Consider the following 26743-nt stretch of genomic DNA (forward strand, 5'->3'; position numbering starts at 1 on the left):
CAAGTGTGATGTCACCCGGGAGAAGCTGTAACAAGATGGCTGCCTATTAGGATGGTATTGTGGTGTCAGCTGACGGGAGGAGATAAGAGCATTACACAGGCAGCACGCAGGGTTGGGTCCTCTTGTCCGCAGGAGCTAACAGTCTACCCCGATAAGCAGATTCGGAGTGACAGCTGGCATTGATGTCAGACTGCGAGGAGCCTTTTGTTCGGCGCAGATACGTGTCACTTTCACCATAAGGTCGTCCGTGGCTTATACATCGATCATCTGAAAATTCAATCTTCCCTCTTACTGGGATGGCGCTGATCCTTCACAAATACTGTGAGAATTCCGAACATTTCCGTTCCCATAGATCATGGCGGCTCGCTGAGGACATCATTTATGGTTTTCAAAATTTATGAACACATTGACTGTATGTCAGAATTAGGGGTGAGCAGATCTGCCCAGGTTCTATTTTTGGCCAGTTTTACAAAAAATTCTCAGAATGTGGAAAATCACCCAAAACCCACTGAAGTCTTTGGGGGGGTTAGGGGGACTTTGATATTTAATTTACTCCATTTTTGAGTTAATAAACAAACTATTACCAATAAAAGCGGCATAGGAAGACAAGCACTGCGATGGGGACATTCACCAATGGCAAAATTAAAAAGTTTAAATTAAAAAAAAAATGTAAAAAATAATGAGAGAGCCTTTTCATGTGTCTTTGAGGGTTAAATTAAAAAATTGGCCACATTAAAAAATTCTAATAAAAAAAATATATGAAAAAGGGACAGGGCCTTTTCACGTGGCTTTGAGGGCTAAATTAAAAAAAATTACCAAGATTAAAAATTTTTAAATAAAAATATTATGTAAAGAAGGGAGAGAGCCTTTTAAAGTGGCTTTGAGGGCTAAATTAAAAAAAAAATTGTAAGATTAAAAAAATTAAAATAAAAAAATGTAAAGAAGGGAGAGGGCCTTTTCACGTGGCTTTCGGGCTAAATTAAAAAAAATTTGTAAGATTAAAAAAATTAAAATTAAAAAAATGTAAAGAAGGGAGAGAGCCTTTTCACGTGGCTTTGAGGGCTAAATTTAAAAAATTTGCAAGATTAGAAAAATTTAAATAAAAAAAATATAAAGAAGGGAGAGAGCCTTTTCACGTGGCTTTCGGGCTAAATTTAAAAAAAAATTGCTCGATTAAAAAAATTAAAATAAAAAAAATGTAAAGAAGGGGAGGGCCTTTTCACGTGGTTTTCGGGCTAAATTAAAAAAAAAATTGTAAGATTAAACAATTAAAATTAAACAAATGAGTGTAAAGCAGGGAAAGGGCTTCTCGTGCAGCTTCTTGGGCTAAATAAAAAAAATTGGCAAAATTAAAAAATTCAAATAAATAAAAAAACATTAATGAAAAGTAGGGAGAAGGATTTCCATGTGGTTTTATGGGCTAAATTTAAAAAAATTGACAAAATTAAAAAACATTTAAATTAAACACCAATGTAAAGCAGGGAGATGGCTTTTAATTGTGGCTTCATGGGCTAAATTTAAAAATTTAAAGAAAAAGAAAAACAATAAAATAAAGCAGGGAGAGCACTTTTTCATGCGGCTGTACTAGCTAAATTTAAAAATTATAAAGATTGAATAATTGAAATTATGGTGGTAAGGGATGAATATTTGGTGCCCTTTGTACAGTGGTGTGCGTTGTCAAAGGACAGCTCCAACAATCGTTCAGCATCAAATGTATCTGTACACCCCAAACTTAAAAAAGTCCCCATCATGACAAAATATTGTAGATCAGGGGACACCAAACTTTCAAAACAGAGGGCCAGTTTAGTGTCCTTGAGTCTTTGGTGGGGTCGGAGTGTGGTCAGTGGGAGTAGAAAAATTCCTGGCGTCAGTGGGAGGAATAGTGCCCCATCATTGGTGTCAGTGGGAGGAATAGTGCCCCATCAATGGTATCAGTGGGAGGAATAGTGCCCCATCATTGGTATCAGTGGGAGGAATAGTGCCCCATCATTGGTATCAGTGGGAGGAATAGTGCCCCATCAATGGTATCAGTGGGAGGAATAGTGCCCCATCATTGGTGTCAGTGGGAGGAACAGTGCCCCATCATTGGTGTCAGTGGGAGGAATAGTGCCCCATCATTGGTATCAGTGGGAGGAATAGTGCCCCATCATTGGTGTCAGTGGGAGGAATAGTGCCCCATCTTTGGTATCAGTGGGAGGAATAGTGCCCCATCATTGGTGTCAGTGGGAGGAATAGTGCCCCATCATTGGTATCAGTGGGAGGAATAGTGCCCCATCATTGGTGTCAGTGGGAGGAATAGTGTCCCCTCATTGGTGTCAGTGGGAGGAATAGTGCCCCATCATTGGTGTCAGTGGGAGGAATAGTGCCCCATCATTGGTATCAGTGGGAGGAATAGTGCCCCATCATTGGTGTCAGTGGGAGGAATAGTGCCCCATCATTGGTGTCAGTGGGAGGAATAGTGCCCCAAGGACTGGATAAAGGCAAGCAAAGATCTGCAGTTTGGACATCACTGAAATTGATTATCCCCGATACCCCCGCCCCCCCCCCCAAAAAAAATAAAGAAATGCATATATATATATATATATATATACACACTATATTGCCAAAAGTATTGAGCCAGCCCTCCAAATCATTGGATTCAGGTATGAAGAAAAAAGCAACTGAATGCCTGAGCTCCTGGCTGTACAGTGGACTCCACAACGGCAGCATCCCCACATAGGTATGGAAGGAATGCAAGCTGTGCTGCCCTCAGTGGACCAGGGAAATCCAATATAGAACTGTATATGAAAAGACAACAAGAGGGCGCACGGGCCTAGTGCATTACCTTTAAAAACTGTTTTTATTGCTAAAAAGTAAAATATTCACAAAGAAAAAAAGTTACATGTCACAAGAAATACAGCATGGTCCAGAAGGTCTGGTAGGGGACTGTAGACCTCTAGGTAGCTGATGACCGACGCGTTTCAAAGCTGTACCTCTTCCTCAGAGGTCAGAGAGTATACAATCAAGCCCCTAGGCATGCAGACGGCTTCTACAGACATTGGTGAAAGAATGGGTCGCTCTCAGGAGCTCAGTGACTCCAAGCGTGGTCCCGTGATAGGTTGCCACCTGGGCAATAAGTCCATCCGTGACATTTCCTGGCTACTAAATATTCCACGCTCAACTGTTAGTGGGATTATAACAAAGTGGAAGCAACTGGGAACAACAGCCATTCAGCCACCAAGTGGTAGGCCACGTCACATGACAGAGCGGGGTCAGCGCATGCTGAAGCGCACAGTGCGCAGAAGTCACCAACTGTCTGCAGAGTCAATAGCTAAAGACCTCCAAACTTGGTGTGGCCTTCAGATGAGCCCAACAACAGTGCGTAGAGAGCTTCATGGAATGGGTTTCCAAGGCCGAGCAGCTGCATCCAAGCCTTCCATCACCAAGTGCAATGCAAAGCGTCGGATGCCATGGTGTAAAGCACGCCGCCACTGGACTCTAGAGCAATGGAGACATATTCTGTCATTGGTCATCACTGGCCTGACGTAGGGGTCCTGTGCGGCTCCGAAACGTTGCACTTTTTTTCTTTTGTGATTTGATCTTTGTGCAATAAAAACCTTTTTGGACCATATTGGAGATCCACGGTGTGCTGGCGAATATGTACGTTTGTTTAATTCCAGTGAAGGGAACTCTAAAGGCGTCAGCATACCAAGACATTGGTGAGGCGGCACTGATGGTGCTGTACTGATATGCAGCAATGATGGGCACTGATAGGCGGCACTGATGGGAAGCACTGACTGATGGCACTCACTTGCAGCACTGCTGGGAACTGGCTGGCAGCACTGCTGGACACTGATGGGTGGCACCGCTGGGAACTGACGGGTGGCACTGCTGGGCAGCACTGATGGGTGGCACTGATGGGGGGCACTGCTGGTGATGATCAGTGCCCTGATGATCAGTGCTCCCCACCAGTGCCCAGCAGTGCCCCCCCCCCCCCAAAGTGCCAAGCAGTGCCACACACCTATGCCCAGCAGTGCCACCCACCAGTGCCCAGCAGTGCCACCCATCAGTGTCCAGCACTGCTGCCAGTCAGTTCCCAGCAATGCCGCCAGTCAGTGCTGTCAGTCAGTACCACCCATCAGTGCCCATCAGCGCTTCACATCAGTGCTGCCTATCAGTGCCCATCATTGCTACATATCAGTACAGCATCATCAGTGCCGCCTCATCAGTGCCAGCTCATCAGTGTCGCCTATCAGTGCCACCTATCAATGCCGCCTATCAGTGCTGCCTGTCAGTACTGCCTATCCGTGCCACCCAGGGGCGGACTGACCATTTGGAAACGCGGGCACTGCCCGAGGGCCCGGGGTCAGTAAGGGGCCCCATGAGATGCCCCTGGTACCTTTTTCATAGGCTTTTTTGAGTTTGGGAAAGGACACAGGGGCCCCATGATCCCCTATTGCCCGGGGGGCCCCATGAGTTGTCAGTCCACCCCTGGTGCTGCCTATCAGTGCCCATCAGTGCTGCCTATCCGTACTACCTCATCAGTGCCCATCAGTGCCACCTATCAGTGCCCATCAGTGCCACCTATCAGTGCAGCCTCATCAACGCACATCAGTGAAGGAGAAAAATTACCTGTTTGCAAAATTTTATAGAAACAAATAAAAACTTTTTATTTTTTAATTTTTTTATCTTTTTTTGTTTGTAGCACAAAAAAATAAAACCTCAAGCGGAGAGTAAATACCCCCAAAAGAAAGCTCTATTTGTGTGAAAAAAGTGATAAATAATTTCATATGGGCATAGTGTTGCATGACCGCGCAATTGTCATTCAAAGTGCAGCAGCGCTGAAAGCTGAAGACTGGCCTGGGCAGGAAGGGGGTATACGATCAGTTCCCGGTAGGCAAGCGGTTTACCGTGTTTTTCCGCGGTCTTTCACGTTAGCGTTTTTAGCGTTTAAATAAATAAATTTTTGGCTACAAAAAGCTCAAAAACGTTGGTTTGCTGTGTTTTGCGTTACCGCATTTTACTGTGTTAGAGCATTTTTTACAGCTAAAAAAACTCTAGAAACCCACTAGTTCTGTTTTTTTTTCCAGCCAAAAAAATGCTGATTAAAGCTTGTGCGTGTATGGACACATAGGAGAACATGCTGGGGGGTTTACTGGCTGTAGAAAAAAATGCCAAAAGCCAAAAACAGCCGCTGTAAAAACGTTCCATGTGCATGAGGGCTTATAAAATAAATAAAATCTTGGCTCAAAAAACGCCCACAAATGCAGGTTTGCCGCGTTTTGCCACGTTTGCATAAGGCCTTCCTGGAGACACTCCATCATTTGAAGGGTTGTCCACATCCCTTTGGCCACGTTCTGTATCTATAGTATCACTTTGAGGGGGACTGGCTCTTCAGGTTTTTTAAGGACTGTGGGTAGCCATAGTCCTGTGAAGGCCATAAGCTGGTCATTTTCAGGCTTCTCCTGGCCCGGCCATGCGCTCCAGTTATTTCTGAAGCTCTTCAAAGTACTGCAGGGCCATTTGAGAAGTAGAATCTTGCCGGTTTGTTAGCGTTCTGCCCCAGGAGGATATTTGTTTCAATGATCTAGCCTGAAGAAGCCTGAAGGCACCCCAGGGTACCCTAGTTCAGAAAAGCTGATCTAACTCACCTCAGCTGTCATCTTACAAGCCAAAAGAGTAGAGCAGCCATTCTCATCCAGGGTTCCTCCAGAGAATGCTAGAAGTTCCTTGAGCTGTAGCTGATTGACCGCCTATTTGATGATGCCTAGGGCCAATGCCACTGTAGCATGATGCTACAGATCTTTTTAGTTTTCTTTTTGGTTGCATTCTTTAGGACCACCAATGTAAGGGGCATTTTCTCATACGACCCCCAATGAATTTGATTTAGTAGGGGTTCCCTAAGATCTGAAAATTATTTTAGGGGTTCCTCTGGGATAAAAAGGTTGAGAAAGGCTGGAGTAGAGGTTTTTGTCTCTTGCCCACATGGACAGCCAAAGTCAGCAAACCAGCAGTGGCACATCGAACAGAAGAAGGGCAACCTCAAGGTTCAAAATTCACCATCTACAGACAGCAATGAGCTGTGCCTGAGGCAACAGTAAGACACTAATCTCAGAAAACACTTGCCTTGGTCCTGGCATTAAAAGTCTTGGTGGAGAAATGTCCAATGGTTTCAGCTAGGTAAGTATGGATCTACAAGAGTTACAGTGGTGTCAGTGATAGTTTAGAAGTTAGGTTATGGTTTTAGGGGTTCAGGAACTTCTGGTTATCATCTGGGGTTCAGGTTAAGTGTTAAGACATCATTTAAGGATAGGTCAAGAATTATATTGATTGCAGGGCCACCCTACTCAGCAGCACATACCTCACCTTCACTCCCCAACTGGTCCATTCAGAGAGGAAATGATGCAAAATCTCTCCAACTGGGATTATTAAGCATGGATTATTTTTTCGGACAGTTTTTTTTCTTCTGTCTTGGTTTGGATGTTGTAGAGGAAGAGTTAGACCATCTGACACGCTTATATTTCTGTCTGTACCTGATTGGGGATAGAGGGAATTTAGCCTTTCTGATTGGAAAGCCACATTTTTAGTTGTCATCAGAACCAGAGGTGAAATTTTCCAATGGGGGGACACCAGCTCTGAAGGCCTCTGTAGGTCTAAGAGGGAGTTTCCCCAACTTTGGAGAGAAGGTTGGGGAAATCTCCCCAGTGGGGGAGCAGTTGGCAAGAAAAAATATTAAAATTCTTTTTCCCCATAACCTACTTCATCTAAAAGCCAGACGTTTTGGACCTGGGGAGGTTGAAACTAGATTAGGAGTTACAGAGTCAAGAAAAAGGATGGATACATTTTATAAATGTACATAAATGCATCCAACATGTAAAATGTATTGCTGGTGAAATAAGTCTTTATGGATCTGTTCCTCACTAATTTTATATTAATTATTTTGATGTTAGCCAGACCCTCTAGTCCAGCCCAGAACCTTCATCCAGACTTTTCTGCCCTGGCCCAGACCTAGACCCAGACCCTTTGCCCAGACCATCTAGTCTTGCCCAGACCATTCATTTGAACCTCACTGCCCTTGGTAAGATCTAGACCCAGACCCTTTGCCCATACCCTCTACCCTCTAGTCTTGCCCAGACCCTTCAATCCAATCTTGCTGCCCTTGCCCAGACCTAGACCCAGACCCTTTTCCCAGACCCTCTAGTCTTGCCCAGACCATTCATCCGAACCTTGCTGCCCTTGGTGAGATCTAGACCCAGACCCTTTGCCCAGACCCTCTAATCTTGCCCAGACCCTTCACCCAGACCTTGCTTTCTTTGCCCAGTAATAGACCCAGACCCTTTGCCCAGACCCTCTACCCTCTAGTCTTGCCCATACCCTTCATCCCAACCTTGCTGCCCTTGCCCAGTCCTTGACCCAGACCCTTTGTCCATACCCTTTAATCTTTCCCAGACCATGCATCTCAACCTTGCTGCCCTTGATCAGATCTAGACCCAGATCCTTTGCCTAGAACATCTAGTGTTGCCCAGACCCTTCACCCAGACCTTGCTGCCCTTGCCCAGACCTAAACCCAAACCCTTTGCTCAGACTCTCTACCTCATGGTAGCCCAATGTATGTCACACACTAGAAGCCCTGGACTACTTTACCACCCTGGGGACAAACGAGACTCAATATAAACCTTCAGCTATCTCCTGTACAAATACTAGATCATTTTCCCCCCACCATGACAGCAAGACTAACAAAGTCTTGCCCAGACCCTTTATCCCAACCTTGCTGCCCTTGCCCAGACCTAGACCCAGACCCTTTGCCCAGACCCTCTAGTCTTGCCCAGACCATTCATCCGAACCTTGCTGCCCTTGGTAAGATCTAGACCCAGACCCTTTGCCCAGACCCTCTAGTCTTGCCCAGACCATTCATCCGAACCTTGCTGCCCTTGGTAAGATCTAGACCCAGACCCTTTTCCCAGACCCTCTAATCTTGCCCGGACTCTTCGCCCAGACCTTGCTTCCCTTGCCCAGTCCTAGACCCAGACCCTTTGCCCATACCCTCTACCCTCTAGTCTTGCCCAGACCCTTCATCCCAGCCTTGCTGCCCTTGCCCAGTCCTAGACCCAGACCCTTTGTCCATACCCTTTAGTCTTTCCCAGACCATGCATCTCAATGTTGCTGCCCTTGGTCAGATCTAGACCCAGATCCTTTGCCTAGACCATCTATTGTTTCCCAGACCCTTCACCCAGACCATGCTGCCCTTGCCGAGACCTAAACCCAAACCCTTTGCTCAGACTCTACCTCATGGTAGCTGAAGGTATGTCACACACTAGAAGCCCTGGACTACTTTACCACCCTGGGGACAAACGAGACTCAAAATAAACCTTCAGCTATCTCCTGTACAAATACTAGATCGTTTTCCCCCCACCATGACGGCAAGACTAATAAAGTAATCCTATCAAAGGGTCTGCCGACATTGTTGGGCAAAACTAAAAAATAAACAGCACCCTTCCTGCTCAGGGGGCCCTTCCTGTGCACCTTTGTGCTAGGACAGAAAGGGGGCCATCAAAGAACATGACTGCCAATCTCTGTCCTCCCTAGCAGGCCTACAGTCAAAGGAATTAAAACAAACTTTACTCCTCAATGGACAGAAAGGCCATTCATGTTGTGTTGTGTAAGCCTGTGTCCTCTTTTATTTGAAGTCCTTTCTTCATTCAGATCCCGTGTGGCTTTTAAAAGGTGTCCCTATTCCCCAGTACAAGCTGTAAGGTCACCGAACTGAGAGGAAGGTCACCCGGATGAATAGGCCTCCAACCATTGTCCACTGCCCTGAGAAGTTGTCCCCTTTCACTGACATGATAAAATAATATGGAAACGCCTTCCCTATAGTCCCCCGGGGACAGTATGAAGAGAGTTTTCTTTACCCCCCTGGTGACACAGATTAACAAGTCTTTAAAACTAACACACACAAGGTCGGTAAATAGGAAGAAGATGGTAGGTGCATAATTGCAGTTTATTAGTAAGACCCGATTAAGTGTAATGATCGTTCGACAAGGAATACAACAGGGGACATTCTAATGTGGGACCGACAGCTGAATATAGCTTTATTTATATTAATTATTATTATTATACAGGATTTATATAGCGCCAACAGTTTACAATATATATTATTATATTATATTATATTATATTATATTTATATTCATAGGTTGGTACAATTAGTAAAAAAAATATTATAAATATATTATATATATTTTATAATATTTGTATTATATTACGTTATTATAGTATCATTGTTAATATTAATATATATTGTATTAATACTATATTGTTTATATGGTATTTCTATTAACATTTTTTTTTAATTTTGTAACACAATATTAAATAATATTTGTATAATAATATATATTTAACTAATTTAATATAAATTGCAACAAATGTAGCAGTATAAACTCTACAGAGTGCATAGATCACAGCTTTTTATTATTATTTTTATGTCATCTCAATTTTTTTTGTACCATTCTACATATTCTTTTTTTCTTTTTTTTTATGTTCTCCATTAAGAGAAGGTTCTCTGCTGTATCGTCATAAAGTTTAGAAAATAATAAACCATTGAAAGCATTCAGGGGTCATCGATATATATTATCATATTATATTTATATTCATAGGTTGGTACAATTAGAAAAAAACTATTATAATATATATTACACACACACATATATATATGTGTGTGTGTGTATATATATATATATATATATATATATTTATATATATATATACATACATATACATACAGGGGCGGACTGACAACTCATGGGGCCCCCGGGCAATAGGGGATCATGGGACCCCTGTGTCCTTGCCCAAACCCAAAAAAGCCTATGAAAAAGGTACCAGAAGCATCTCATGGGGCCCTCTACTGACCCCGGGCCCTCGGGCAGTACACGAGTTTCCAAATGGTCAGTCTGCCCCTGTATATATATATATATATAAGCTTGTTCAAAATTTGAAAATATATATATATTTTATAATATTTGTATTATATTATTTTATTATAGTATCATTGTTAATATTAATATATATTGTATTAATACTATATTGTTGATATGGTATTTCTATTAACATTTTTTTTTTAATTTTGTAACACAATATTAAATAATATTTGTATAATAATATATATTTTACTAATTTAATATAAATTGCAACAAATGTAGCAGTATAAACTTTTCAGAGTGCATAGATCAAAGCTTTTTATTATTATTTTTATGTCTTCTCAATTTTTTTTGTACCATTCTACATATTCTTTTTTTTCTTTTTTTCTATGTTCTTCATTAAGAGAAGGTTCTCTGCTGTATCGTCATAAAGTTTAGGAAATAATAAACCATTGAAAGCATTCAGGGGTCATCTATATATATTATCATATTATATTTATATTCATAGGTTGGTACAATTGGAAAAAAAACTATTATAATATATATTACACACACACAAATATAATATATATTACATTACAATATATAATATATATTACATATATATATATATATATATATATATATATATATATATATACACACACACATATATATATATATATATATATATATATGTGTGTATATATATATATATATATATACATATATATATATATATATATATATATATACATATATATATACAGGGGTGGACTGACAACTCATGGGGCCCCCAGGCAATAGGGGATCATGGGGCCCCTGTGTCCTTGCCCAAACCCAAAAATGCCTATGAAAAAGGTACCACGGGCATCTCATGGTGCCCCCTACTGACCCCGGGCCCTCGGGCAGTGCCGAGTTTCCAAATAGTCAGTTCGCCCCTGTGTATGTATATATATATATATAATATATATATATATATATATATATATATATATATATATACAAGCTTGTTAAAAATTTGACAAAATATATATATTTTAGAATATTTGTATTATATTATTTTATTATGGTATCATTGTTAATATTAATATATATTGTATTAATACTATATTGTTTATATGACATTTCTATTATTTATTTATTTTTTTAATTTTTATAACACGATATTAAATAATATTTATATAATAATATATATATAACTAATTTAATATAAATTGCAACAAATGTAGCAGTATAAATTCTTCAGAGTGCATAGATCAAAGCTTTTTATTATTATTTTTATGTCATCTCAATTTTTTTTTGCACCATTCTATATATTCTTAAGAGAAGGTTCTCTTCTGTATTGTCATAAAGTTTCGGCAATAATAAACCATTGAAAGCATTCAGGGGTCATCTACGTTGAATACCATAGCTGCTGTTCCTTCAAAAACCAGGATGTGGAGCTCTGCTCATTCTACCAAATTAAATTAAGGCCTTGCTTAAATTAGGTGCACGTAGACATTTCCTCTTACAAAATTGTCATGTGATTATCTAAGGACAAGACTGAGAATGTAGAACATCCAATAGCTCATGAATTTGCAGCAACTTGGTGAGTAGGCTTCTGCCCGCAATTAGAATCTTCAAATATTTAGGTAATACGCAGACTTATTTAACCAAAAATATTGAGGGGATTGCTCATAGAGGAAGCATAGAAGACCAAGTAGTCCATCAAATTTGCCCCATTGTTTTATTTTGTTTTATATTTTTTTTACTTTTTTTGGTGGTGATCTAGCCAACAATTTCATGGAAAATCTAATTGATGTGTAATCAGTTTGGGTTTTTCTCTATTTGCTCAGTTCAAGAAGATCTTCCTTATCGGGTTCCCTCTCGGAAGTGTTTGCAAAGCTAATTTGGTGATCAAAAGGTATTCTTCAATTTTTTTTTTCTTAAATCCGAGGTGAGGTGCACACACTCAAAACTAACACAGGTGCAAAAGTGAGCCCTGATCCCCTGGGGTGCGAGACCCCTCATGAGCACTGGGGTACCTGTGGACCACCCAGTAAAAACTAGGTAGACCCCATTCTTCTAGTAACCTTGAGTTCACTCAAGTACTTGTTGGGGTTCCCCTTAAAGGGAGACCCCATAGGAGGGGGGTGAACCTGACCACAAGGCCACATGCTTCCCGCCAAGACATTCAGGGCAAGTCTGAGGACCTACACCCTACTAATCAGGCTCCAAAAAGCAAGAGCCCTAATTCTGATCCCCTGGGATGCGTGACTCCTGACAAGGACTGGATTACTCAAGGTCCACCCAGCCAAAGCCAGGTAGACCCCATTCTCTAAAGGGACCTTCTGAAGCAAGGTTCACCTTAGTACATGGTGAAGTTCCCCTGAAGGGAGACCCCCAAGGGAGGGGGAGAACCTGACCATAAGGCCATGTGCCTCCTCCCCAAAGACTTTCAGGGCAAGTCTAAGGATCTACATCCAAAGAGAAAGAATCCTGGCCCTTATCCCCCGGGGTGCGAGACTCCTGACCAGGACCGGAATACTTGTGGTCCATCCAGATGAAACCAGGTCAACCCCATTCTTCAAGGGAACTTCCGAAGCAAAGTTTACCCAAGTCCGTGATGGGTTCCCCCAAAGGGGTTACCCCATGGGAGGGGGAGAACCTAACCATAAGGCCACAAGCCTTCCCCCCAAGACTTTCAGGGCCAGTGTGAGGACCTACACCCTACTAAGTAGGCTCCAAAGAGAAAGAACCCTGGTCCTGATCACCCAGGATGAGAGACTCTGATGGGGACTGGGGTACTCATGGTCCACCTAGTCGAAACCAGGTAGACCCCATTCTTCAAGGAAACTTCCAAAGCAAGGTTCACCCAAGTACTTGGTGGGGTTTCCCCAAAAGGAGACCCCCATGGGAGGCGGAGAACATGACCATAACATCACATGCTTCCCCCCCCCAAGACTTTTACAGCAAGTCCAAGAACCTACACCCTACTAATCCTGATCCAAAGAGAAAGGACCTTGGCCCTGATTTCCCGGGTTGTGAGAGTCCTGGCGGGGACTGGGGGTACTCGTGGTCTATCCAGTTGAAAACTATATAAGATGTATAATGACTGGCTGCTGTTGTGTTTTGCCCTTCTTTTTTTCTTTTTTTTTTAACTGATCAGGCCTTTAAATTGTCCAAATTCTGCAACTCAATACTAGAATTATTACACAATAGAAAATAACACACATACACAAAAATATATGTATTTAAAAAAAATTAAAAATAAAAATTAATAAATAATACACTGTGATATTTGTTTTTTATTCTTTATTTTATTGCAATTTTTTTCAGTTTGCATCGTTTATAGCTTAAAACATATTGTGAATAATTTTAACAAAATCATCTAGTACATGCAAATCAGTATTTATTATTGCAATATTCATTTACCGTTATCCATAAATATATGTATGTATTTCTTAAATCGGACATATTGAACCCGCGACTGATTTATCGCTGATCCATACTACAAAAAAATGCCCAAAAATGACACCTAAAGAACACTCCGGGGAAACTTGTCTCTGAGAAAGGCTTACTCGTCTTGTTTTAGAGCTTTAGAAGACAGCTTTAGGCATTATCCTTGTATATTTTCACTTCTTAAGGAAACTGTTAGAAATAAACACTTTAAAAAAAAATAAAAAAAGAAGGCTAAAAATAAAAAAAAAAGTAGCTTCTAAAAATAGTGTAGTTTATATATTAGTAAAAAAAAAGTTGTCTTTCTCATAAATGTTTTTCCTTTTTTTGCCTAAACCAGCTCACTAGTTTTAATGCCCTCATGTTGCCGTTCTTAAATCCCTTTATAGGTCACATAATCCCACCAACAGCCATAAAAGTGAGCCACAGTTTCCACAATAAAAGACCGTGGACCCCTCGTCTCGTCTGATCCTGGGCTGTGTATTTAGGAAATTGATATCTCAGCACCACGTCTTTGTTATACGTATGTCATTTTGGGATGTTTGGTGGTTTCTTTCCTTTACATTTCCAGGAATTATTTATCAAAACTAATATCTTTATGTTTACATTTTTTTCTGTATCACATTGAAGAGTACAAAAATAAATTCCTTTGGTACCATCAAATTACATTTTTTTTTTTAAATTTATAATTTTGATTATATCCATCAGCAAAGCATACAATGCAAAGTCACCACAAGGATAGAGTAGAGATAAAAGACATAAATTAAACAAATATTTTAAACTAATAATAAAAATAAAATTATAATATTTATAAAACTGGGGAAATATGTTTGTATGCTACAAATTCTATTCAGGGAAAAAGTAGAGATGAAAGGCATACATTAAAAAATATTTTAAAATAATAATTAAAAATACCAACAAAAAACGTAATATTTATACATGTGGGATGATATTTTTGTACGCTACAAATTCTGTTCCAAAACAGAAATAATTTCCCTGACAAACTTGAACATATATATGTTTTTTTTAATTAAGTAACTGCTTCCGTTGAAAGAAAAAAACATTTTTTTTACATCATTTTAAAATTTTTACATTTCATTTTCATTTTAATTCTAACTTTTTAAAATTTTTAATTTTGAAATGTTTCATTTTAATTTCATTTTAATTTTTTTTTCTTTTAGGTTAATAGTTTTTTTTTTTTCGCGTGCTTTTTTTTTTTCAACCTAAGTGTGTTGGTAAGTTACAGTACATACATTAAAATAAATATGTGCATGTTTTATTCATTCTCAATCATTATTAGGAGCACTTACAACAATTTGTGAGGTTTTAAAGGCAAGCTTCAAAGGTCAGTTAATTCTTGTAGGGCATCAGCAGCATTTTTAAGTCGTAGTGTAATTAAGAGGGTAGATTTTTTAAACCTTTTTCTATTTTTTTTTTTTTTTTAGTGTTTTACATTTTTGAAAGGTTCAGCACCAGATTGTTATATGTATCTATCTGTCTATCTATTTTCTATCTATCTATCTATTATCTATCTATCTATCTATCTATCTATATATCTATCTATCTACTTATCAGTCTCTCTACCATTCAGAAGAAAAATACAAGAGTGTCTTCCATCCCTATTCATTTTAAATGTGAAATAAAGGTTACCCTTTTTTTTTTTTTTTTTATGTGATACCATAATTTTACAGAGCTTATTTCAGTGATATAACCCTGAGAATCACACCTAGAAAACACCAACAGCGACATTTCAAAGCCTTTATCCCAAATTATTTCAGTTCTCTAACACTATGTTCACAGCAAGGGTTCCAATTTCTAAACCTGCAGACATCTGTGAATAAACCGAGGGACAAACTTTCTACTGTCCAAAAATCTTGAAACCATAAGGGTGACGTCCTGGTGTATATATACATATATATATATATATATATATATATATATTTGTATATATATATATATATATATATATTTGTATATATAATTTTTTAATTTGTTTTATTTATTTTTTTAATTTATTTTTTTTAATTAATTAATTAATTAATTTTTAAAATTTAATTTAATTTTTTTAATGTGAGGAGTCTATCTCTTCCACCCAATCAGATAATCCTTTTTTTGTGTGTGTAACTTGTTTGAACTTCTCATAAAATGAAACCATCACCTTATCACAGCTGAAGTGGTATGTACTCAGAGCTCAGATTAGGAACTTTTTTTTCACTTTTTACATTTTTAAACCGATGTTTTAAAAAATCATATTCAGATCTTACAGCTGCTAGAAGATACCCTTTTAAGCATATTATTATTTTTTTAAATTTTTTGGGCTTTTATTCTCTTAAAAATTAAATTCAAACTGAAAAAGATTAGCGGGGATCAAAAAAAAAATCAAGTTTTATTTTAACGTTTCACTTGTTTCATCAAAAGGTGGTTGTAATAAATGAACTAATTGTGAAGGCAACAAAGAGTGTGACAGAGGGGAAAAGAAAGAAAGGGGCATAAGGAAATAGGGTGGGAGAGGAAAAGGAAAGGGAAGGAAAGGAGAGGAGAGGAAAGGAAAGGAGAGGAAAGGGAGAGGAAAGGAATGGAAAGGAAAGGAAAAGGAAAGGAAAGGAAAGGAGTGGAGAGGAGAGGAGAGGAGAGGAATGGAAAGGAAAGGAAAGGAAAGGAAAGGAAATGAAAGGAAAGGAAAAGGAAAGGAAAAGAAAGGGAAAGGAAAAGAACGGAAAGGAAAGGGAAAGGAAGGGAAATGAAAAGAAAGGGAAAGGGAAAGGAAGGGAAAGGAAAGGAAAGAAAGAAAGGGGTGTAAGGAAATAGGGAGGGAGAGAAAAGGGAGAAGAAAGAAAGAAAGAAAGAAAGAAAGAAAGAAAGAAAGAAAGAAAGAAAGAAAGAGAAAAGAGAGATGAGGAGAGGAGATGTGTAATAAATTAACTAAATGTGAAGGCAAGAAAGAGTGTGACAGAGGGAAAAAGAAAAAAATAGAGAGGGAGAGAAAAAGGAAAAGTAAGAAAGAAGGAAAGAAAGAGAGAGAGAGAGAGAGAGAAAGAAAGAAAGAAAGAAAGAAAGAAAGAAGAAGAGAGGAGAGGAAGAAAGAGAGAATGAGTGTGACAGAGGTAAAGAGAGAAAGAAAGGAAATTAGAGAAAAAAGAAGGGAGAGAAAGGAAAGAAGATAAATAGAAATATATATATATATATATATATATATATATATATATATATATAAAGAAAGAAAGAAAAAGATGCGGAAGGATAGAGGAGAGAGGGAAAGGTAGAGAGGAAGGGGAATGAGAAATAGAAAAAAGGAGAGAAAGGAAGGAAAAGACAGAAAGAAAGAAAGAAAGAAAGAAAGAAAGAAAGAAAGAAAGAGGGAAGGAAGGAAGGAGAAAGAAAAGGCAGGAAGGAGAAAAAGAAACAATGAAGACTTGAGACTCTTTTTTTAAATCTCGTCACCTTTTGGAATGTGGAATGGAAGGGAAAGAAAAAAAAAAAGATATAAAAAACAATGAACACAACACATTCAGATAAATGTATCTGTGGCAATATTTCTCAAACTATAATCAGAAATATATTTATGTTGTTAATTATTTATGGCTATATATTGTAATCAGGTTATAGATGTACTCTCTGCCTATTACACAATGACAGAACCAATGGACATCCTACACGTGGAAACATACAAAGATGACCTTCACAAGGAACAGACAATTGTCATGCAGAGGGCAGACTGTAGGTGTGCACCTATTATACTGACAATGAGAATATATCACAGATTGGTACATTTCAGGTTAAATAAGGAACATTTTATAAATTGCTACCTATACATAGTAGTAGTTTATAATAGTATCATTGTTTTTATCTTTATAATAAGTATTAGTGGTTTGTAGAAGTAATACTCAACAGACATTGTAATATCTCAGCAGAGCGGTCTACATGTCCCCCGCGTTGTTGTCTATAATTTGCTAAAGGGAATAAAAGGCACCCTTGTGCTTCCATCTTTTTTTTTTTTTTTTGTGTCCAAGTCCCAAATGTCTATTTTTCCTTAAATTTCCCTAAACCCGATTGGGTCTTTCAAGTGAACACAGGTTGGAAGGGGGTGGTTACCTAAGGTGCTCCAGCAGAGCCTGAACCGCCCAATCAGGTTAAAGAGAATAAAGAAAATATAATTACTAGACATTTTTTTTTTTACTGTTCAGCTGCTGCACAAAACCACATAACAAGTCCTGGGTCATAAATCCGCATTTCAACATATTTTCCAAAAAATGGTAATATTACTAAAAATACTTTTTTTTTTCGCTCAGTGGTCATGATATGACATATTCTACACTATTACTTATAAATATTGCTTAATATTTATTATTAAGTGTATTAAACTTACTTAGTATTATTTAAGGTCTCAGTAATGTATTTATTCAAATTATTCTACAGCAAGAATTATTTATTATTCAGTGAAATTAAAATATTTACTTTGATTTCTAAGAATTTTTTTTTCCTTATTTTGTGGTATATTTAGCAAAATTATAATTTTAATTTATGTCTCTTGGCAAAATCATTTTTATAAATAGGTATAATAATTAATTTAATAGTAATTAATTAATATTATAATAAGCATGAGCATAAAAAGGGGATTAGAGAATGTGTTTATAACACAGATATATCAATACAATTAAATAATGTAGAGGTCACCTTGCGTTCATTATGTTATATAGGTGTTAATAATATGTTGAATTACACTTTGCTTCATGCATAGTAAAAGGTTGTGATATATAAAAAAAAAATGCATAAATGGTATAAAAAAGTACTCTCTCATGTGGTGCTTTTACAATGGACATGAAGAGAATTATATATATATATATATATATATATATATATATATATATATATATATATTTATATATATATATATATATATATATATATATATATATATATATATATATATGTACCAAAAAAAGCAGCATGAATATTTTATATTCCATATAAAGCATAAAATTACATATACAAGCATAAAATAATATTAAATATTATATATAAAAAATTTTATGCACTTATTAACATTTTAAATAATTTTAGATTATTATTTTTAATATACAATAAACAATATTATTATACAGTATTTATAAAATAATGCATTAAGCCTATGCAATGAGAAAAGAAAATTGAGGAAATGTTTAAAAATTATTCTAAAATGTCTCAAGGTTGTCATCAATTATATTTTACATTGACTGAATATCTGAAGACAGACTTGTTCTAAATCTATACGAAATTAAATGAAAGCACCACTCCTTGGGGGAAGAAGGAGTTATTCTTGGACTTTTTTTCTTTTTTTAGTAAGCGAAGTGAATGTCAAAAACCATCCTATATCAGATTGACACTTTCCCTTTCAGAATTTAAAACATTATTAATTAAAAAAAAAAAATCTAAACCGATTATGAAATTTAAAAAAAAAAAACTTTTAATTCTGAAAAATTTCTTAAATAAATAAAAATAGTTCAAAATATAAAAAAAAGCTTTTTTTTTAAATAGTTCCTGTTACAATAGCGTGTATTATAATGCCTCTGAATTACACCACCATTTGTGTTTACCTTGTAGCCTTGTATCAATGCCGGTCTTCTGTTACACTTGGAAATCCTTTACAATGGCACAGTCTGATGTGCAACGTATTCATCCTACCAACACATTATTTATGCCACGCGATCCTATCATTAAAAATACTTGCCAAAAAAAATCTATTCCATTGTTCTATTCTTTTCAATAAAGACCATATTTTTTATTTTTTAGGTATGATAAAATAAGGTGTCTTAACAATAATAAAAAAATGATAGCAAGGATTAAAAAAAAATAATACTTTCTGTGTTAATTAAAAAAATATAAAAAAAATCTAGCATGCTATTGCTGTCGTATGGGAAGAACCTGTCACAAATATCAATGCTTCCTAAGCAAGTGAAAAAAATAGAATTATTATTAAAATGTTGTGTAAATTAAATTAAATTAAATTTTATATATATATATATATTTTTTTTTTAAATATATATTGTCTGGGAAAATGCAGCTGTTTTTGTAATGGTTAAATTATGCTGTGCACACCCACAGTGTGCATAGATTGACAATTTGCATATATGCTAATGAGCATATAATTACCAGGCAGATATGCATGGCAGCAGAGGCTCGATTACAATAAATGCATAACTGAGTAAAAATGTGTAATTTTGCTCCCCCTCCCGCTTATAAAAAAAAAAATACATATATCAATACCGTGGGTAAGGCCACCCTTTCCAACATCTGCATATCATCTTTTTTTTTTTTTTTTTTTTTTTTTAAATATAATACGTATACTTTACGTATAGGCTACGTGGAGCATCCCTTTGTAGTTCATGTATCCTTACGCCATGCCAATCTCCTCTTTTTCTTGCACAGTGCTTCATTCCCCTCTCCAGAGCGATGCAATATTCTTGAAGATCATCTCCCCTCATGAGAATAGAAAGAGCAGGAAAATACAGCTAAAAAACGAAAACAACAGGAACAAAAGACATCTTTTGGGATTGTAGAAAGAATCTCCGCAAGGTGCATCTGTACCTAGGTAAGCCTGTAATATGGTCTTTTAAGCTATTTTATACATACAAAAGGTTCTTGATTAGCTAAAGGGAGGGGGGGGGGGGGGGCTGTAAAGCAGATAAAAAATAAGCATCAAGGGACTAAAAAAAATATCAGGGCTGGTTAAGATATGTTCTTCCTTGTATAAATTTTAAGACCTGTGCTTAATTAAAAAAAAAAAAAAAAAAAAATAGTTGCATTAGAGACCTTAGGGTCTAAATTAATTTTTAAAAAATGTTACATCTAAAATCCAAAAATTAAAATAGTTTTGTTTAAAAAAAAAAAAAAAAGAAAGAAAAAAAAGCAATCAAGAGGTGTCTCTTTTTAATTATAATTATCCTCTTCCTAGCTTTTTGCTAATGAGCATTTTTTAAGGCGGATTGGAAAGGAGGGGGGGGGGGGGTGTCACGTGGGTCTAGGGAAGGCGTGTTTAAATCAGCTCCCAGGGAGTGCTAACAATATGAAAAGATTTGTCTGAACAAAAGCCAGAGACACAAGAGGCTTAATTTATCCAACTTGGTGAGAAAATATTAGTACATACTTAGGGTGACGTTAAAAAAAAAAAATTTAAACATTTTTTTTTTAGGCATTGCATAAAATGCAAAAAAATAAAAAAAAAATGGAAGTATAAAACACAGACAGTTCTTGAATATACTTAAAACATTTTTTTCTATTTTTTTTTTAATAATATGTTAATATGTTTAATAGTGCCTAAATCCAAGCCAAAGTCAGCTACGCATATTAAGTTTGTGTGTTTTATTTATTTATGTATTTATCTATTTATGTATTTATTTTTATTTATTTATTTTTACTAAAGAGAACCTCATTGATGTATAAATACATAAAGGCCTACAGTCTTTGACATTCATAGCAAACTAACCATCAAGGAAAAATATTTGCAGGATTGTGTGTGTATATGTGTGTATGTATGGCAGCAGATTGGAAATTGAAAATAATAATTAGAACCAATATTTATTTATCTATCTATATATTATGCAGACTTGTGAAACTGAGTGCACTGAGAGTCTTTTTTTTTATGTTTTATATATATTTTTATATATATATATATTTTTATATATATATATATATATATATATATATATATATTATGCAGAATTGTGAAACTGAGTGCACTGAGAGTCTTTTTTTTATGTTTTATATATATATATATATATATATATATATTTATTTTTTTATATATATATTTTATATATATATATATATTTTATATATATATATATATATATATATATATATATATATATTTTATATATATATATATATATATATATATTATATATATATATATATATATATATATATATTACATAAAAAAAATGACTCTCAGTACACTCAGTTTCAGAATTCTGAAACTGAGTGCACTGAGTCATTTTTTTTTATGTTTTATATATATATATGTATATATATTTTTTTTTTTATATATATATATATATATATATATTTTATATATATATATATATATATATATATTTTTTTTTTTTTTTATATATATATATATATATTACATTTAAAAAAATGATTCTCAGTGCACTCAGTTTCAGAATTCTACATTGAAATAAAGCATGCTGATTTTTTTTTTAACTAAAAAAAAAAAAAAAAAAATACAGCCCCAGTACCTGTATCACGTATCTGTATTTTCTTTCTATCCATGCATCCAGAATCAGAGCTGAGAAGATATGGTAGACCCATTTGGCAGGAGCTGTTGTTTTGAAGGCGTAAGTATGAGAATTGTTTATTTAACTGGAAGGACCGACCATGCAAATTTTCTTGGCTAATTATGCCAGTATGGAAGTCTGGATACTTCAAATGCATTAAAAAAAAAAAAAAAAAAACACACACACACTCACAAGGGTTTAGTCATTGGAACAAAACAAGCGTTGGAATTGAAGGCTGTCTATGGGAGAGAACAGGGTGTCTGCGAGGGCCTTTTGACAATGAACTTGAGACATCTCATTAACATTCAGTAGACTGCCTGTCAAGTTCAGGACGTACCGAGTTCCCATGCAAGAAGACAGAAAAGTGAATTCATTGTGCATTTTCTACGGACCATTAGTCCAGCTTCCAAAGAGAGTTTCGAAATTAGCCCTGGAAACCAGACATTAAAAAATGCAGATCCAGACCTGTGTGGTGGACAATTAATACACTCCCAAGTAGGTATAAAAAAAAAAAAAAAAAAAAAAAAAAAAGATTGCCAACAATTATTAAACATAAGTGGAAGCAAACTGTAAAAAAAAAAAAAAAAAAAAACTTTAGAAGGAAGTTATGCCCAGTCAAGCCAACAATCCCCCAACAGCTCTTTTCATATGTTAATTTTGTCTTCTTGACCAGAGCTTGGTTTGAGATTTGAACTTTGTACAAGGCTAATTCCCTTCACTTCCTGAGATAAATTTCTGAGTGCTAAATTTGCTGAGTGTTCTGTCATGACTGTGCTCCAGTTTTCCTCTAAAAAAAAAAAAAACTTTCCCAAGAAAATAATTGCTTGAGAGGAATCACTAAGTTTGCTGAGTGTTCTGTCATGACTGCGCTCCAGTTTTCCTCTAAAAAAAAAAAAAAACTTTCCCAAGAAAATAATTGCTTGAGAGGAATCACTAAGTTTGCTGAGTGTTCTGTCATGACTGCGCTCCAGTTTTCCTCTAGAAAAAAAAAAATTATTTCCCAAGAAAATATTTGCTTGAGAGGAATCACTAAATTTGCTGAGTGTTCTTTCAGGACTGTGCTCCAGTTTACCCCTAAAAAAATGAAAAAAAATATTTCCCAACCAAATAATTGCTTGAGAGGAATCACTAAGTTTGCTGAGTGTTCTGTCATGACTGTGCTCCAGTTTTCCTCTTAAAAATTTTTTTATTTCCAAAGAAAATAATTGCTTGGGAGGAATTACTAAATTTGTTGAGTGTTTTTTCATGACTGTGCTCCAGTTTACCCCTAAAAAAATATAAAAAAAATAAAAAAAAATCTTTCCCAAGCAAATAATTGCTTGGGAGGACTTACTAAATTTGCTGAGTGTTCTCTCATGACTGCGCTCCAGTTTTCCTCTATAAAAAAAAAATTATTTCACAAGAAAATAATTGCTTGAGAGGAATCACTAAACTTGTTGAGTGTTCTTTCAGGACTGTGCTCCAGTTTTCCCCTAAAAAAATAAAAAAAAATAAAAAAATAATCTTTCTGAAGCAAATAATTGCTTGAGAGGAATTACTAAATTTGCTGAGTGTTCTTTCATGGCTGTGCTCGTTTTCCTCTAAAAAAAATAAAAAAAAATCTCTCCCAAGAAAATAATTGCTTGAGAGGCATCACTAAATTTGCTGAGTGTTCTTTCAGGACTGTGCTCCAGTTTTCCTCTAAAAAAAATAAAAATAAATCTTTCCCAAGAAAATAATTGCTTGAGAGGAATCACTAAACTTGCTGAGTGTTCTTTCAGGACTGTGCTCCAGTTTTCCCCTAAAAAAAAAAAAAAAAAAAAAAAAAAACTTTCCCAAGCAAATAATTGCTTGAGAGGAATCACTAAGTGTTGACCAAATCTATGGAATATGAAATATAATATTTCTAAGTTTGCTGAGTGTTCTGTCATGACTGTGCTCCAGTTTTCCTCAAAAAAAAAAAAAAATTATTTCCCAAGAAAATAATTGCTTGAGAGGAATCACTAAGTTTGCTGAGTGTTCTGTCATGACTGTGCTCCTGTTTTCCTCTTAAAAAAAAAAAATATTCTTTCCCAAGAAAATAATTGCTTGAGAGGAAATATTAAATTTGCTGAGTGTTTTTTCATGACTGTGCTCCAGTTTTCCTCTTAAAAAAAAATATTCTTTCCCAAGAAATTATTAAATTTGCTGAGTGTTCTTTCATGACTGTGCTCCAGTTTTCCTCTTAAAAAAAAATATTCTTTCCCAAGAAAATAATTGCTTGAGAGGAATTATTAAATTTGCTGAGTGTTCTTTCATGACTGTGCTCCAGTTTTCCTCAAAAAAAAAAAAAAAAATGATTTCCCAAGAAAATAATTGCTTGAGAGGAATCACTAAGTTTGCTGAGTGTTCTTTCATGACTGTGCTCCAGTTTTCCTCAAAAAAAAAAAACTTTCCCAAGAAAATAATTGCTTGAGAGGAATCACTAAGTTTGCTGAGTGTTCTGTCATGACTGTGCTCCAGTTTTCCTCTTAAAAAAAAAAAAATATTCTTTCCCAAGAAAATAATTGCTTGAGAGGAATTATTAAATTTGCTGAGTGTTCTTTCATGACTGTGCTCCAGTTTTCCTCAAAAAAAAAAAAAATTATTACCCAAGAAAATAATTGCTTGAGAGGAATCACTAAGTTTGCTGAGTGTTCTGTCAGGACTGTGCTCCAGTTTTCCTCTTAAAAAAAAATATTCTTTCCCAAGAAATTATTAAATTTGCTGAGTGTTCTTTCATGACTGTGCTCCAGTTTTCCTCAAAAAAAAAAAAAAAAAATGATTTCCCAAGTAAATAATTGCTTGAGAGGAATCACTAAGTTTGCTGAGTGTTCTGTCAGGACTGTGCTCCAGTTTTCCTCTTAAAAAAAATATTATTTCCCAAGAAATTATTAAATTTGCTGAGTGTTCTTTCATGACTGTGCTCCAGTTTTCCTCAAAAAAAAAAAAAAAATGATTTCCCAAGAAAATAATTGCTTGAGAGGAATCACTAAGTTTGCTGAGTGTTCTGTCAGGACTGTGCTCCAGTTTTCCTCTTAAAAAAAAAAAATATTCTTTCCCAAGAAAATAATTGCTTGAGAGGAATTATTAAATTTGCTGAGTGTTCTTTCATGACTGTGCTCCAGTTTTCCTCTAAAAAAAAAAAAAGAAGAAAAAATTAAATTAAAAAAAAAAATTCTTTCCCAAGAAAATAATTGCTTGAGAGGAATCATTAAGTAGTGGAGTGAGGAAAGAGGGAGGGGATGCATTGTGTTAGGTGTCTCCAAGACTTCCCATACCTCTATTTTTCTATTCCAACCCCTCCCCCTTGTTGAGTGCTGCCCCAATCAACATTTTCCTTGGGCCAAACCCGATGGAATGCGAGGAGGAGCCAACGGATAAAGCAGTATTTAGGTGAAAAGACCCATGGCACGATTGTCTTTCACTCGTTTTTTTTTTTCTGTGAGGCTTGGGCAAAGAGGCTCGTGAAGTCTAGGTCATTGTGTTGGTCTTCTGTATCTCTGCCGTGGCTAAAGGAGCTTGTGTTATCATCATTTTTTTTTTTTTTACGCGAAGGCTGAACTTTTTGGTGCATAAGGCTGTGCAGCAACATACGCGAGAAGAAAGGAGGGATTCTAAGAACCTCAAAAAGCTGCAGAGAAGGGTTCTGAATGGATAGCACCTTTTTTTTACGTCACCGAAAGATGCAACCAACGGCCACAAGAGGGTAGGATGTTGGAGAAAAGACTCATTTTGCTAGCATCTCCAAGAACGAGGCATCCATCAGACGACATGCTAACGGTACACCGTGAGTATCATAATTTTTTTATATTTTTTTTATATTTTTTTATATTTTTTTTATTTATTTTCAATCTTCACTATTTTTTTTATACGAATAGTATAATTTAATTTTTTTTTTTTTTTTTTTTTTTTTAAAGATTAACCAGTTGCTTTCAGAATCACACAGCTGATCAGCAATTTTTTTTTTTTTTGTCAAATAGCAACAATAATATAATCACGGATCTCGCAAATCTCCCATAGCAGTAGGCGAGGATTTCTCTTTGGTTATAATCACCACAAAGATTTAGCCTTTTTACGATCGCTCAGCCTCCCGATTAAAAGACCCGAGTTTCACACACGAGAATTAGCAGCATTCACAGTACCTCGGGTCTCATTATAATCTTCCATGCTTGTACTTGGCATCTTCATTTAAAGGGACTGAGGGTGGGAGAGGCAACTGGAACAGCAAAAAAAAAAAAAGATGGGCCCCCTATTATGCTTCAATAAAAGGCCTAAGACGAGGAATGACATCTTGTTTACCTTCTCTACACGTCCGAGGACCGTGTCATTTGAGACTGAAGTGGGCAACCATTGTGCATCATAATTAAAAAAGAAAATCTATGGTAGAGAAATAAAACATCTTCCAGTTACTGGGTTCATTAAAAACAATAAAAAAAAATTGCTAATTAACAGAACGTCGAGTGCTAAGTGTTTAATATATTTCGAGTAGAGCGCATTTTTTTTTAAATTTGGCAATTAAGAGAGAAAAATTTTGGAAGCTTTCAGATTTGGAAACCAGTTATGGAATATTGAATGGGAATTGTTATTAATAGCATTTTTTTAAAAATACTTTTATTTTATCACAGTCTCAATTATGTGTCTTACTCTTAATTTTGTGAAATGTATATAAACATTACATGAATATATCTTCACTGTTCATTTTTGTAAAGAAATGCTAATATAAAGCAGAGTAGAAAAAGCAAGATACATAAAATAGACAGGCAAAAAGGTATTACTCCGATTAATACAAAATTAATAATAAAAAATGGCCAATTTGTGGTATTTTTTAAAATGTACATTAGGCCCTTATATAAGAATCCATAATTTAAGCATATTTATTTTAATACTATATTATTAATATTATTTCTTAGGCCTTTATGCAATAATCTGTCACTTGAGCATATTTATATTATTAATATATTATTAATATTTCTTAGGCCTTTATGTAATAATCTATCACTTAAGCATATAAATATTATTATTATATTATTATTATTATTTCTTAGGCCTTTATGCAATAATCTGTCACTTGACCATATTTATATTATTAATATATTATTATTATTATTATTATTATTATTTCTTAGGCCTTTATGTAATAATCTATCACTTGAGCATATTTATATTATTAAT

The 26743-nt window shown here is 35.6% G+C and overlaps 1 long non-coding RNA gene across 2 annotated transcripts in view; it reads left to right on the forward strand.

Moving 5' to 3' along the window:
* Positions 1–19680: 19680 nt before the first annotated feature.
* Positions 19681–26743, forward strand: part of LOC149435435 (uncharacterized) — a 27072-nt gene continuing 20009 nt past the window's right edge. For both annotated transcript variants that reach the window (XR_016308489.1, XR_016308488.1), the window contains exons 1-2: positions 19681–19881; positions 21575–25358. This is a non-coding gene — a long non-coding RNA (uncharacterized LOC149435435). The remainder of the gene's footprint in view (positions 19882–21574; positions 25359–26743) is intronic.

This window comes from Staurois parvus, unplaced genomic scaffold (assembly GCF_062004578.1).
Source record: "Staurois parvus isolate SC_StPar_1 unplaced genomic scaffold, SC_StPar_1.0 ptg001514l, whole genome shotgun sequence".
Lineage (NCBI taxonomy): Eukaryota > Metazoa > Chordata > Amphibia > Anura > Ranidae > Staurois > Staurois parvus.